Below are 13516 nucleotides of genomic sequence, written 5' to 3'. Positions count from 1 at the left end.
GGCTCCTGGCTTGGGACAGACCCATACAGAGCCGTGTTAAACATGTTTGTCAGCGATGGACTTTGGCCCAATCTAATTAAAATATAGAACTCGGATTTCGTTATACTGCATACGTATGCAGTATAACGAAATCCGAGTATTATATTTTAATTAGATTGACTTTGGCCCTAAATTGGAACAGTGGTCTAACAGCACACAACACAAAAACAAACTGTAAAAACCAATCGGATGGGGCTTTACTCATTCCATCGCTACTTTGAGCACAAAAATACAAAGATCACAAAGTACCGATCTAAGATTATACTTGCAAGTAATAAAAGCTAGTTCAAAGCACAATTTCGACTATATAAATAAAACCATGTTTCCCAGAATAAAATATTATATCATTCAGTACACCTCTCATAAATTCAGTGTAAAAACGTCATTAGCAGTCTCATAAGAGCATGACTAAATGTGCAGTGTCTTAATATAAGTTAACTGAACTGAACACATTCCTCAAACGGTCGAATTACAAAAAATAAAAGAAAGAATTTAGTGTATTTATTTCACCAGCAGGGTAATTTCAAAATTAAGTTTTGAATCTACATATAAATTAACAATATCACAGCTTCATGTATATAGATGGTAACATTATGTGATATTTATATGAAACCTTTATAAAACTATGAATGCGTATATAAAGATTACATCTTCATAGATATTGTACAGCTGTACATTGAGGAACACAGTTGCGGGGTAATATCCACAAATTATAAAACTATACTGGACAAAGAGAGCTTACAAATACTGTCATAAATTGCCCGACATTGTCACTATTTATATGATGTATATTTTTTACTTGTTTATATCTTGCGACATAATTCATTGGATTTTGTATGTTAGGTTCAGTACTGGCTTTATACAGTCATGCAAAAAGACATCCGTCATGCAATATTGCAGTTTAACCAAAAAATCCGACAAAACCATGCACAGAAAAACGTGTATAAATATAGAATAAATTACAAACCAGATGTAAAACTCGTTTATTCCACGTACAGAATAAATTAATAAAAACAAAAATACAAAACACCAGAACAATATATGTTAATCGTGTTCAGATTAATAGAAACAAAACTGTAACAACCCCATCATCATTTCTATTTCACGTATTTTAACCAGTGATTTACAATAAAACACCTTTATTTGATTGAAATATAAATTCAGTTGAAATGTGTACTTTGAATGACACACTGCAGAAAGACTGCACAATAAGACTTATATAAGAATATAAATTGGAACAATTTAGGCGACTTTGATCATACAAAAATGTCCCTTTGCACCTATGAATCCGCTTACTTCTCTTATTGCAACCGTTTTTAATTGTTAAATAGGAAGGGTATATGGTGCAGCTCCCAGGCACTTCTTATTAATCGTAGATCTTTAATTGCTGGCTAGTCGTTTATTTTCCCACAGGTTAGGATTTATGGAACCGTTAAAAGTCACAAAGATTAGTTTTTAAATTTTAAACTCTCTAAAGAAGATCTATTTTTAATAAATATTTAATTCAATATGACCTTTTTCCGACTTATATACATGTACAAAAAAGACCTCATTAATAATATTTGTACTAACATAAGATCGCTCAAAGCAGTTATTTTTGGAAAAAAGAGAAAACTTGAAATTTGGAAAACTGCGTTCTTCGCGTAAACATACACTTTCCGCTGTCCTGCTGTATTGCAGATGGTTTTTATAATCATAATTTCTTTCAAGTTTGACTTGAAAAAGACCGACATTTATCACGAAAAACCCTGCCATATATCTTTTCTTAATAAGTGTAATACTACCAAATCATGGTACGCCGTCACATCCGGTTTCATACGAAAAAGGGTCTAAAAATTATTCCCTTGACTTTGACATTTGTAGGAAGTTAGTCCTGCATTTCATTGACATATATCTTTTGTGTTTCAAAGCATCATTCTTTTTTTATTTGGTGTTTCTATAAAATAAATATGGAGGTTACATTGGTACTAAAGCTTGTGAACGGGGGAAAAAGGTGAAAATTTGATTGGTTAACTTGCAGTGATGGTTATTGTCTTATATGCGATGAAATGTTATGTAAAATTTTATCTGTAGTACTGGACAGGATAAAACTTTACTCATGCCAAGTATTTCTTTATTTGAAACAAAGATAAATTCTGCACAATTTCTTGAAAATTGCTAATTTAACAAAGACGTATAGGGGAAACAATGGTGGTATTACTCTTAATACAAAGATGGACCAATAAACAATATATATTTGTACAAACAGTCATAATAATATGATGAAATCACATGATTTTTCCTCATTGAAATGAATACCCTTTCAAATGAATTGCATTTTTGCCTCAAATTTTGCTACTTTTTATTATAAATCTAGACCGATCATTGTCTGCTATTTTGTGATCAAAGATGGCAGAAGACCGCCACCACACGTACTACATAAGATCATTTGTGGATGTTTGTTGTCCATCGAGCCATCTGTCAAGTGTATTCAGGGCGATATAAATTTCACTTGTATTAGAACCTTAAGAGTTCACTGCGGTATTGAATATGGTCACCTGGACTTCTCCTACTTGACAGTAGAGCTAATGCTAAAGAGGGGCATCCGTTTGGCTGTGTGGAGTGTACAAATACGTAGCCCACGTCAGAGTAGAGTTCTACATTCACACTTAGAATATTAAAAAAATATAGGAAAAGTTTTAAAAGATAAAAAAAAATAAAGATAAAGACATTTTCTCTACTGCATAAGGGAAATAGTATAATAAAATGTCATCATTGGCCTAATTTTTGCATTGCACAAGGTCATGTTTTTCTCTGACTGTTAATGACGTCTTTACACTAAATCCATTGGATGTTGGATGTGTACTGATTGATATTTTAGTCTTAGATACATGATTTTTTTAATTAGTTGTTATTGGCTTTGAACTAGCTGTCAGTACTCTCAGATCTGTACTTTGTGTCTTTTTTATTGTTAGGGATGTATAAATACGTCCGGTCTGTGTTTTTGTTAGAAATTTTTCTGCTTTGTGTCGATCTGATGAGTTAAGCCCTTTTTAACTGATTTTTAAAGTCTCCCAAACAAAGTTTCTTCTTCTTCTTCTTCTCTTGTCCGCAGCAGTTCTCCAAAACCACTTGTCAGATTTACTTACCATGTCTAGTGGGGCCATCAGGGTTTTGTTTGTGCATTGGGGACAATTAAGGGGTACTTTGAGGGACCAAAAGAAGGGAGGGTTTTACTATAGAACCCTATGGGATTTTATCATTCCTATTTACAAATGATTATAACTTGAGAACAATAAGTGATAGACACATGAGGTCTTCAGTTATGACATTGGGAACATATGGCCATCGTCAAGAGTAAAAGGTCAATGGTCATTCGTGACCTTGACCTTTGACCTTGAACATTTTCTTTCAATTTACACAAAATAAAAAAAAAATGAAGAATCTGTATAATTGAAAATGTTTTACATGATAAATCAAATGAAATATAAGGTTAGTCCCCGTAGGTTACCCAACCCCCTCCCATATGAGAATGTTCTAATATCTTACAAATAGTCGAAATCCCCACCCCTAAAACATATATATATATATATATATATATCCCTGTTCATTAATGTCAAAATGATTTGAAATATATACAGGGTTAGTCCCCAGGGGTAATACCCACCCCCTGTCATTTGAATATGTTCAAATATCTTGTAAGTGGTTGAGATCCCCACCCCTAAACCATATATGTTCTGCTTTGTTATACCAAGATGATTTAAATGATATATAGGGTTAGTCACCAGGGTTCATTCCTTTCCCCTGTCTTTTAAATATGTTTAAATATCTTGTTAGTGATCAAGATCCCCACCCTAAACCATATATTTTCTGGTTTGACATGAAAAGATACATTAAATGAAATATAAAAGAAGTCCCCAGGGGGTCATCCCCACCCCTGTCATGTGAGAATGTTCTTATACCTTGTGCATTGATAAGACCCACAGCCCCAGACCATATAATTTCTGCAAGATGAATTGAATGAATAATACGGGGAGTCCTTAGGGGTTCATACTTAAGGGGACTTTGTGCAAGATGAATTAAATGAATAATAGAAAGAGTCCGTAGGGGTTTATACTTGGGACTTTGTTCGGGAGACTTCGTAACAACATCCTGTTACAATCATTTCTTGTTACAGTTTGTTCTTATGTTGTGTTGTAACACCACTGTCCCAGGTTAGGGGAGGGTTGAGTGCTAATGTTTAACACCGCCACATTCTTTATGTGTCTGTCCCAAGTCAGGAGCCTGTAGTTCATTGGTTGTCGTTGGTTCATGTCTTCATATTTGTTTTTTTCGTAAAATTGTTTTGTTAAAAAAATTAAGCCGTTAGTTTTCTCAATTGAATTGTTTCATATTTTTCATATCGGGGCCTTTTATAGCCGACTATACGGTATGGGTTTTTTTCTCATTGTTGGAGGCCGTTCGGTTGCCTTTAATTGCTTACATCCACTTTCATCCTTTTTTTTTAACTTTGGTGGATAGTTGTCTCACTGGCAATCATACCACATCTCCTTATTTTTATATACTACGCGACTTCCTGAAAAAATAGCCTAAACGCAAACAATGATCAAAATGACACGAACTTAAAATGGAGGTCAAGAATATTTAAAAGATTGAACTCAATACGAAATGTATACTAGTAAGTAAATTCTTTGGTTTCTAAGAAATGAACTTAAAAACAAAACTTTCCCAGAATGCGGAAAGACATCTGCATAGGAATGTATCGACATGGATAAATCTATATCACACAATCACATTCTTTGACGGAGATAACAGGTAATTTATACACTATACAATTGAGAATGGAAATGGGGAATATGTCAAAGAGACAACAACCCGACCAAAGAGCAGACAACAGCCGAAGGCCACCAATGGGTCTTCAACGCAGCGAGAAAATCCCGCACCCGGAGGTGGTCCTCAGCTGGCCCCTATATAAAATTGTGTACTAGTTCAGTAAAAATGGACGTCACACTAAACTCCAAAACATATAAATGAACTAAAATTAAAAAAACATACAAGACTAACAAAGGCCAGAAGCTCCTGACTTGGGACAGGCGCAAAAATGCGGCGGGGTTAAACATGTTTTGTGAGATCTCAACCCTCCCCCTATACCTCTAGCCAATGTAGAATAAAGAAACACATAGTAATACGCACAGTAAAACTCAGGTTAAAAGAAGTCCGAGTCCGATGTCAGAATAGGTAAAAAAAGAAACTAGAATACCAAACTAACGGAAAAGCAGCGGAATACTGGAAAATATGAGACAAGATACCCGCATGTACAGTGTATCTTATTGACTTTTAAATAATATGGTTCTGTGTTGGTATTGAGGTTTCCTCATAAACATCTAATAATGCCATATTTATTAAATGACAACATGCAAGAGAAAAGCAAACGGTGACGAGATTAATGTTTTGGGAACACATTGGTCCTTTATGAACACTTTCCCACGGTAAAATTTTTACTGAAGGATTAAAGAAAACAGTAAGAACTTTCTGTGTTAACTAATTATCCTTGATAATCTTTCATTACAAAGTAAAATGATTTGCACTGTGGTTGAAGTAAAGTGACTGTGTCCAAATCTATAGATTTTAAAGACGCCAATCCGATTAGGAACCTCCTGCCGATACGTCAGTATATAATCCTGCTTTAATCCAATTCAAAATTTGAGGATAATTTGTACTTCGCACATGATCTATTTGTCAAATTATATATTTACATTGTCAATTACTTATAATACAAGTGATACCTTCTGACACAATTTATCCACAAGGATATGTAAGCTGGCAGGATATATAACCTGATCGTTAATACTCGCTAAACCAAGGATTGACATTTTTTTTATCAGTTGCTAGATGATGCTCCTGCTATTTTTTGTAGATACATAACGTGAACTTTTAGCAGCATCAGATACAGTGTTTTAAGGTCTTGCATGTAATATCAGCGAAGTGTTCAATAAATCAGTCAGTGACGAATCGGTTTTTGTGAGAACTGGCAATGTTGGCCCAAAAATGCATAATTCCAGCTAGCAGCGGAAATTTAAATGGTGCATATATTATATGCAAAGGAAACAAGTTGAGTATCAAATACTCAATTATAAAATCGATTATCAGGATCTGTTAATCACGGGTCCTGAAATGTTTTCAGTAGGCATCCCTACATTCTAAATCATACATTCGTTGCGTATGACATTGGTTCCAATATAAGCATCACACTATAAACGAAAATTCGTAAACCATTCTAGATTGGGTGATATAAAGAGGCGAAAGATAACAAATGGACATTCAAACTCATTAGTAAAAAAAAACTAACAATGCCATGGCAAAAATACGAAAAATAACCAAAAGGCAAACAACAGTATACAAAACACAACATAGAAAACCAGACTGAGCAACAAGATCCCCACCAAAAATCGGGGGTGATCTCAGGTTCTCCGAAAGGGTAAGCAGATCGTGTTGCTCATGACATATTGTAGAGCTTGACATATTGTTGATGACCATATGCTAACCCCTTGATTTTATTTCGTGTCGTCGGGTTGACGTACATGTTCATGCATCTCAATAAAAGACACTTAATATAGTGAGATGCATGGATTATAATATAAGAGCACTGGTCTGGTTTGACTTTCCAATCATTTTGTCTTCTGTAATTAAGTGTTCTCGAATTGTTTGATGTATTGACACATATGCAATAAATGTATATTAAGTAAAAAAAAAAGGTTACACACATGTTGAAGCAAACATTGTTTGTTGACTGCATAGGCCAAACACTTCTTAAAGAAAGCAGTGATTTTAAATGCATAACACTCATGACAATAAATTTGTTTTCAAATGTTGAACAATCCGAAAAATAATGAATGTAACGACTGGATACTATTATGCTAATTTGTCAATACGATAAATGAATCAGACATGTTCAAAACATTGAGACGTCATTATGAATGAGCTGTTGTATCATACAACCATTGAATTAAACAAAAACGGATACAAAGACGTTTATCTGAAAAAATAAATGAACAATAAGATGTAACCTTACGTCATATTATCAACAACTTCCTACTGAATTTATAATTATGGCTTATGCTTATCTGAGTCAAAAATAAAAACGTAGTTATACAATTAAACATAAGATAGGTGGGCGTTATTTTACGGGTATATATCTATTATCATTTGTTCTTTTGTTTACATGATTAAGAACTTAAATCTAGTTCAAGATGTTATATATTCAATATGAAAAATTAGTCAGTTAAACTTGTTTCGAGTTTTGTATGATTTTTGGATTAGTCGTAATTCATAGTACTTTAAGATACTTTCAAGCTCGAAATGGTTTTCATGTAGATTATAATTTAATGTTTAAAGAAAACAGAGTATTGTTTGATTAAGTGAAATTATTACATTAAAGATACACATTCCTACAATTATTCAGCAATTTTATGTAGGAGAGCAAATATCTTTGGACCAAATAACAGAACGTTGTATTAACACCGGTGCAAGTAACCCTTCATTTGATGACATACAAAATTACTAAAGTTACATTATACCTCAACAATGTACTTAAACACAATATATTAATATCTAAGTGGCCCAAATCATTGAAAAATTTTCAAACGTTCTGTAGATGACCAAAGCAATTTAAAAAGACCATCAAATGGTGATCCAATATATATAATTTTCCCATTACATAGTTGTCCATGCCCCATTGGGTGCATTATTCTATAGAATTTGAATGCATGTATCGTGTTTCTCTTCAGCAATTGTCAAACTACTTAACCCGCTTGTTACATAGAGAAACATTCCTTTTCTCATACTTATTTGGGATAGAAGACGCATCCATCCGAGCAACAAAACTACTTTAGACTCAATTGTTCAGAAAAGGGATTAAATTTTCCAATGATATGGAGATAATTTTATCACCGACATGGTTGCGATGTTATGAATAAGGCAAGGATTTAAAATTTCTAAAAAATCGTTACAAAGCTATCGGTTTTGCCATCTTAAACTTATGTTTATCTAACCTGTTTTAATAAATATTCTGAGGAAACAAAGATGACCTCCAACCCATCCATGCAAATCTTCTTTCGAAAAGGTTTACAAGATACCCTACAATAGACCATTTACATTATATCTTAACCGAAGGCAAGACTAGTTTTCTTCATTAACGATTTAAATAAGTAATCAAAACGAACCATCTGTAATACTTCATGACTTAATAGGTTAAATAAGATTAAAGAATGTTTACAGAAATCATTTGAAAATGTTTGGTAATGTGGTTTGTTTAATATGAAAGATTTACATTGTAAAAACAACAATAGATCACCTTAAGTACACGTGTGGACAGATCATATACAAACTAAAGCTTTTTATACAATTGTTTTGCGTCGATGTTGACAAAATTCTCAATGTTTAACATAAATTTACATTTGTTTAACCTTTGAAGAAGATGATTAAACATTAGGACCAATAGTAATTCTCAACATCACAAGCCTGAACTGCCATTGAAGGTCTGCATTTCAACACACAGACATCTACACGATAATTTTACAGAAATGTCAAACTGGTTTCCTTTAATGAAACGACAATGAGTTACTTTGTAAAATAGTGAAGCATTTAATCTACGAAAAATCTCATTAATGAAGTCATATTAATGCCGAGAGAAGTTCCGTATATTACTGTACCTACATGTATAAGGGAATAAGCTGCAATAGCATAGAACTACAAATCTTCGCTATGAGTGTCCCACCACTAGTGTTTTTTGAAAATTCAATTGAACAGAGCATTCTACCCAAATGCATATATGTTTATTTAGTTAGTCTCATAGAGATATGATAAACTATGTAACAGGATAAGAAATTTTTGATGACAATGTGAATTTTGAACAGGATAAAATTTCGTTTGGAAACTCAATGAATCAGAACATCCTACTCACATGTAAACCTGCAAATTACAATCTGACAATGTACCAAGCTTCCTGTAAATACCACAACAATAAAAGAACAAATTCAATGACAAGGTGGGTGCTGGGCATGTGATTGTCCAAAACGTACAAGTTTAAAGCTATAACAAAGGGAAAGCGCAAGAAACCAGAATATCTCTCGCATGCATAAATGCATATCAGGATCTATCAGTCCAGTGGTTTCATGTAGACATAATACATGTCACTTGTTGGAGTTGGGCAAGTAGAACACATGGAAGTGCACAACTCTTCAAAACATAAATGAACAAAAAACATTTTACTCTCTTGAACATCTATATATTAACAAGCATTCTGTGAGTATTGAATGGCAATACATAGTCCACTACCGGTTAAAAATTCAGTGTATTGGAATAAAATTCTAACTTGATCTATAACTTGTCATGGTGTAAACTATATAACAAATATCTTCAAGCATGACGAAAAAGTGTTGAAAACTGATTATTTAAGTGAATTTTCTAAGTCCAAGGACCATAACTCTGCACAATATTATCAGACCGGAACAAAATTCGGTCTTGATCTGTAACTTGTCATGATAAAACTATATACCAATTTTCAAATCAATATCTTCAAGCATGACAAAAAAAAGGGCGGAAAACTGATTATTTTAGTGAATTTTCTAAGTCAAAGGACTATAACTCTGCACAAAATCATCAGACCGGAACAAAATTTGAACTTGATCTGTAACTTGTCATGATAAAACAATACACCAAATATCAAATCAATATCCTCAAGCATGAAGAAATAAACTGCTTCGCCGAGCACAGCTGGATACGACCGCAGAGGTCCAATCCTGAACAGTTGGGGCAAAAATGGACACAATATTCAAGCTTGATACAGGTCTGAATTTGGATTGTAATTAAATATTTGACACATTATAGGTTTCTGACACAGAATAAATGTGTCAAAGAACTTGAAATTGGTTGTATGATTTGAATTTATATTCAATTGAAGATTTCTTGCTGTTGTGCAATACACTTTGCTGTTGCGCAATACTTAGTAAATTTGTTTTCAGACTATATACAAAGAATTAGCAAAATAAATTGTGACCCCCAATTTTTTTCTTTGGAAAATTGACAATTTCTTAAATCTTGAGGGAAAAAAAATTGCCCCCCCCAAAAAATTTTTTTTTTTTAACCCTTCCAAAAAAAATAATTTTGAAGAAATTTTCTTTTTGTAAAATGTGGTACAAATTAAGACATCCATACACTTAAACACAAGTTATTGTCTGAAAACTAGAAAAATGCTTGTTTTAGACCCTTTTTGGCCCCTAATTCCTGAACGGTTTGGGCAATTACCCCCAAAATGAATCCCAACCTTCAACTTATGGTATTGAACCTTGTGGTACAATTTCAGAGCAATCAAAATACTTATACACAAGTTATTGTCCTGAAACTAGAAAAATGCTTGTTTTGGCCACTTTTGGGCCCCTAATTCCGATAAAGGTTGGGACCATCACCCCCCAAAAACAATCCCAACCTTCCTTATGTGGTATTGAACCTTTTGATTAAATTTCATAGAGATCCATATACCGGGTACTTAAACTAAAGTTATTGTCCGGAATCCAAATGTATGATTTGAATTTATATTCAATTGAAGATTTCTTGCTGTTGTGCAATACACTGTGCTGTCGTGCAATAGTTAGTAAATCTGTTTTCAGACTATATACAAAGAATTAGCAAAATAAGTTGTGACAAAATTTTTTTTTTACCCCTTCCAAAAAAATTAATTTTGAAGAAATTTTCTTTTTGTAAAATGTGGTACAAATTATGAGACATCCATACACTTAAACACAAGTTATTGTCTGAAAACTAAAAAAATGCTTGTTTGAGACCCTTTTTGGCCCCTAATTCCTGAACGGTTTGGACAATTACCCCCAAAATGAATCCCAACCTTCTACTTATGGTATTGACTGACAAATAGACAGACAGACAGACAGACGGACGGAGTGCAATCCTAAAGTCGGTAGGGGACTAAAAAAACAATGCAGGACCTTGATTCTAATTACAATAAACCTTGTTAGAAGAATTGTGTAAAGGCAGGTGCAATGTACAGTGAATGTAATAACTCAACTGTGGGACAACTTATCAGGACATAGTATACATAAAAATACATAATTCATATCGTCTTATTTTTATATTCATAGGTAGCTAAGAATATGGAGCGCATACATGGACCCGTTCAGAGTCTCTGTTAAGGTATATACAATAGCTTGGGTATTTCAGATTCCCTGTATAAGTTAACGCTGTTATTAAGGTTTTGAATTTTCAATAAAATGCTCCGCTGGGCGCAGCTTGATACGACCGCAGAGGTCGAACCCTGAACAATTTGGGCAAGTATGGACACAACATTCAAGCTTGATACAGCTCTGAATTTGGATTGTGATTAAATATTTGACACAACATAGGTTTCTGACACAGAATGAATGTGGTCTAAGAACTTAAAATTTTTTAATTTACCTATTATGGTCCAATATCCAAAATCTAAATACATACACGGTTAGATTCAGCATATCAAAGAACCACAAGATTTCAATTTTTGTTAAAATCAAACTAAGTTTAATTTTGGACCCTTTGGATCTTAATGTAGACCAATTTGAAAACGGGAACAAAAATTAAGAATCTAAATACACGGTTAGATTCAGCATATCAAAAAACCCCAATATTTCAATTTTTGATGAAATCAAACCATATCATTATTATTTGCTTTTATTTATAAATCAAAAATAACCAACTTAAAATGGAAAATTTTAAAGAAAAAAAAAAAGAAAATAAGGAAAAAAAAGAAAAAAGGAAACCCCCCCCCCCCCAATTTTTTGAACCCCCTTATGATTCATCACCCCCAAACTCAATCCCAGCCTTCCCTTTGTGGTATGGTACCTTGCAGTTCAATTTCAGAGAGATCTATACACTTGAACACAAGTTATTGTTTGGAAACTGTAAAAATGCTTGTTTTTTGGCCCCAAATTCCTAAACGTTTAGGGCAATAACCCCAAAACTCAAACCCAGCTTTCCCTTTGTGATATGGAACCTTGTAGTACAATTTCATAAAGATTCATACACTTACACACAAGTTATTGTCCTGAAACTAGAAAAATGCTTGTTTTTTGCCCCTTTTTGGCTCCTAATTCCTAAAATTTCGAGGCAATTACCCCCCAAATCAGTCCCAGCCTTCCCTTTGTGGTATGGTACCTTGCAGTACAATTTCAGAGAGATCCATACACTTAAAAACAAGTTATTGTCTGGAAACTAGAAAAATGCTTATTTTTGGCCTCTTTTTGGCCCCTTATTCCTAAACGTTATGGGCAATTACCCCCAAACTCAATTCCAGCTTTCCCTTTGTGATATGGAACCTTGTAGTGCAATTTCAGAAAGATCCATACACTAACACACAAGTTATTGTCATGAAACTAGAAAAATGCTTGTTTTTGCCCCTTTTTTGGCCCCTAATTCCTAAAATTTGGAGGCAATTACCCCCAAAATCAATCCCAGCATTCCCTTTGTGATATGGAACCTTGTGGTACAATGTCAGAGCGATCCATACACTAACACACAAGTTATTGTCTGGAAGTTACAAAAATGCTTATTTTTGGCCCCTAATTCCTTAACTGTTGGTACCATAACCCCCAAAATCAATCCCAACCTTCCTTTTGTGGTATTGAACCTTATGGTAAAATTTCATGGAGATCCATTCACTTAAACTAAAGTTATTGTGCGAAAACCAATGTGTCTACGGACGATGACGATGCCGGACGACGACGACGCCAACGTCATACCAATATACGACCGCAAAAATTGTTTGCGGTCGTATAAAAATAGTATATATTTAGAGAGTTCAAAGTCCAGTAAGTGCGTAGAAATTTGTCTTCCAATACATTAATAGTAGGGGATTGTATTGCTCATTTTTGGATTTTTGATGTTGTGATTTGTTAATTTGACTCTTGGCTATTGCTTCTGTTCTTCTTAATATGTGCTTTTTTATTGTATTGCCCCTTAGTACCTTCTTTTTTTTTATCTTCACAATAAAAAAAAAAATCCTGCAGACAAACTAACCAGTAGGCAATCAGGCCACAATAAGATGATTATATCAATATTACAAATACATTGATAACTAATCAGAATTAAAGTATTTCTTCAGTGTCCTAATTATAAAACACAAACTCAACAGAATAGATACCACAGACACAAACATCATTTTCATGCACAATCTTCCAGTAAAGTTCATTTAGCTGTTTTTCTTGACCCATTTCAAAAGTTCTTCAGTGATGATAAATGTCAGGCTCAGCAGTCAATAATAAACTGCTTCGCTGAGCGCAGCTGGATACGCCCGTAGAGGTCCAACCCTGAACAGTTGGGGCAAAAATGGACACAATATTCAAGCTTGATACAGGTCTGAATTTGGATTGTAATTAAATATTTGACATATTATAGGTTTCTGAAAAAATGTAGTCAAAGAACTTGAAATTGGTTATATGAATTGAATTTATATTCA

General features: G+C 33.7%; 1 long non-coding RNA gene across 1 annotated transcript in view; it reads right to left on the bottom strand.

The window, feature by feature from the left end:
• LOC127711450 (uncharacterized) overlaps nt 1-12836 on the bottom strand; it is a 344411-nt gene extending 331575 nt beyond the window's left edge. Inside the window, exon 1 of the long non-coding RNA XR_007986708.1 lies at nt 12539-12836. This is a non-coding gene — a long non-coding RNA (uncharacterized LOC127711450). The remainder of the gene's footprint in view (nt 1-12538) is intronic.
• Nucleotides 12837-13516: the final 680 nt, after the last annotated feature.

This window comes from Mytilus californianus, unplaced genomic scaffold (assembly GCF_021869535.1).
Source record: "Mytilus californianus isolate M0D057914Y unplaced genomic scaffold, xbMytCali1.0.p SCAF_1, whole genome shotgun sequence".
Lineage (NCBI taxonomy): Eukaryota > Metazoa > Mollusca > Bivalvia > Mytilida > Mytilidae > Mytilus > Mytilus californianus.
Note: the sequence above shows the minus strand (reverse complement) of the source record. Positions and strands in the feature narration are given on the sequence as shown.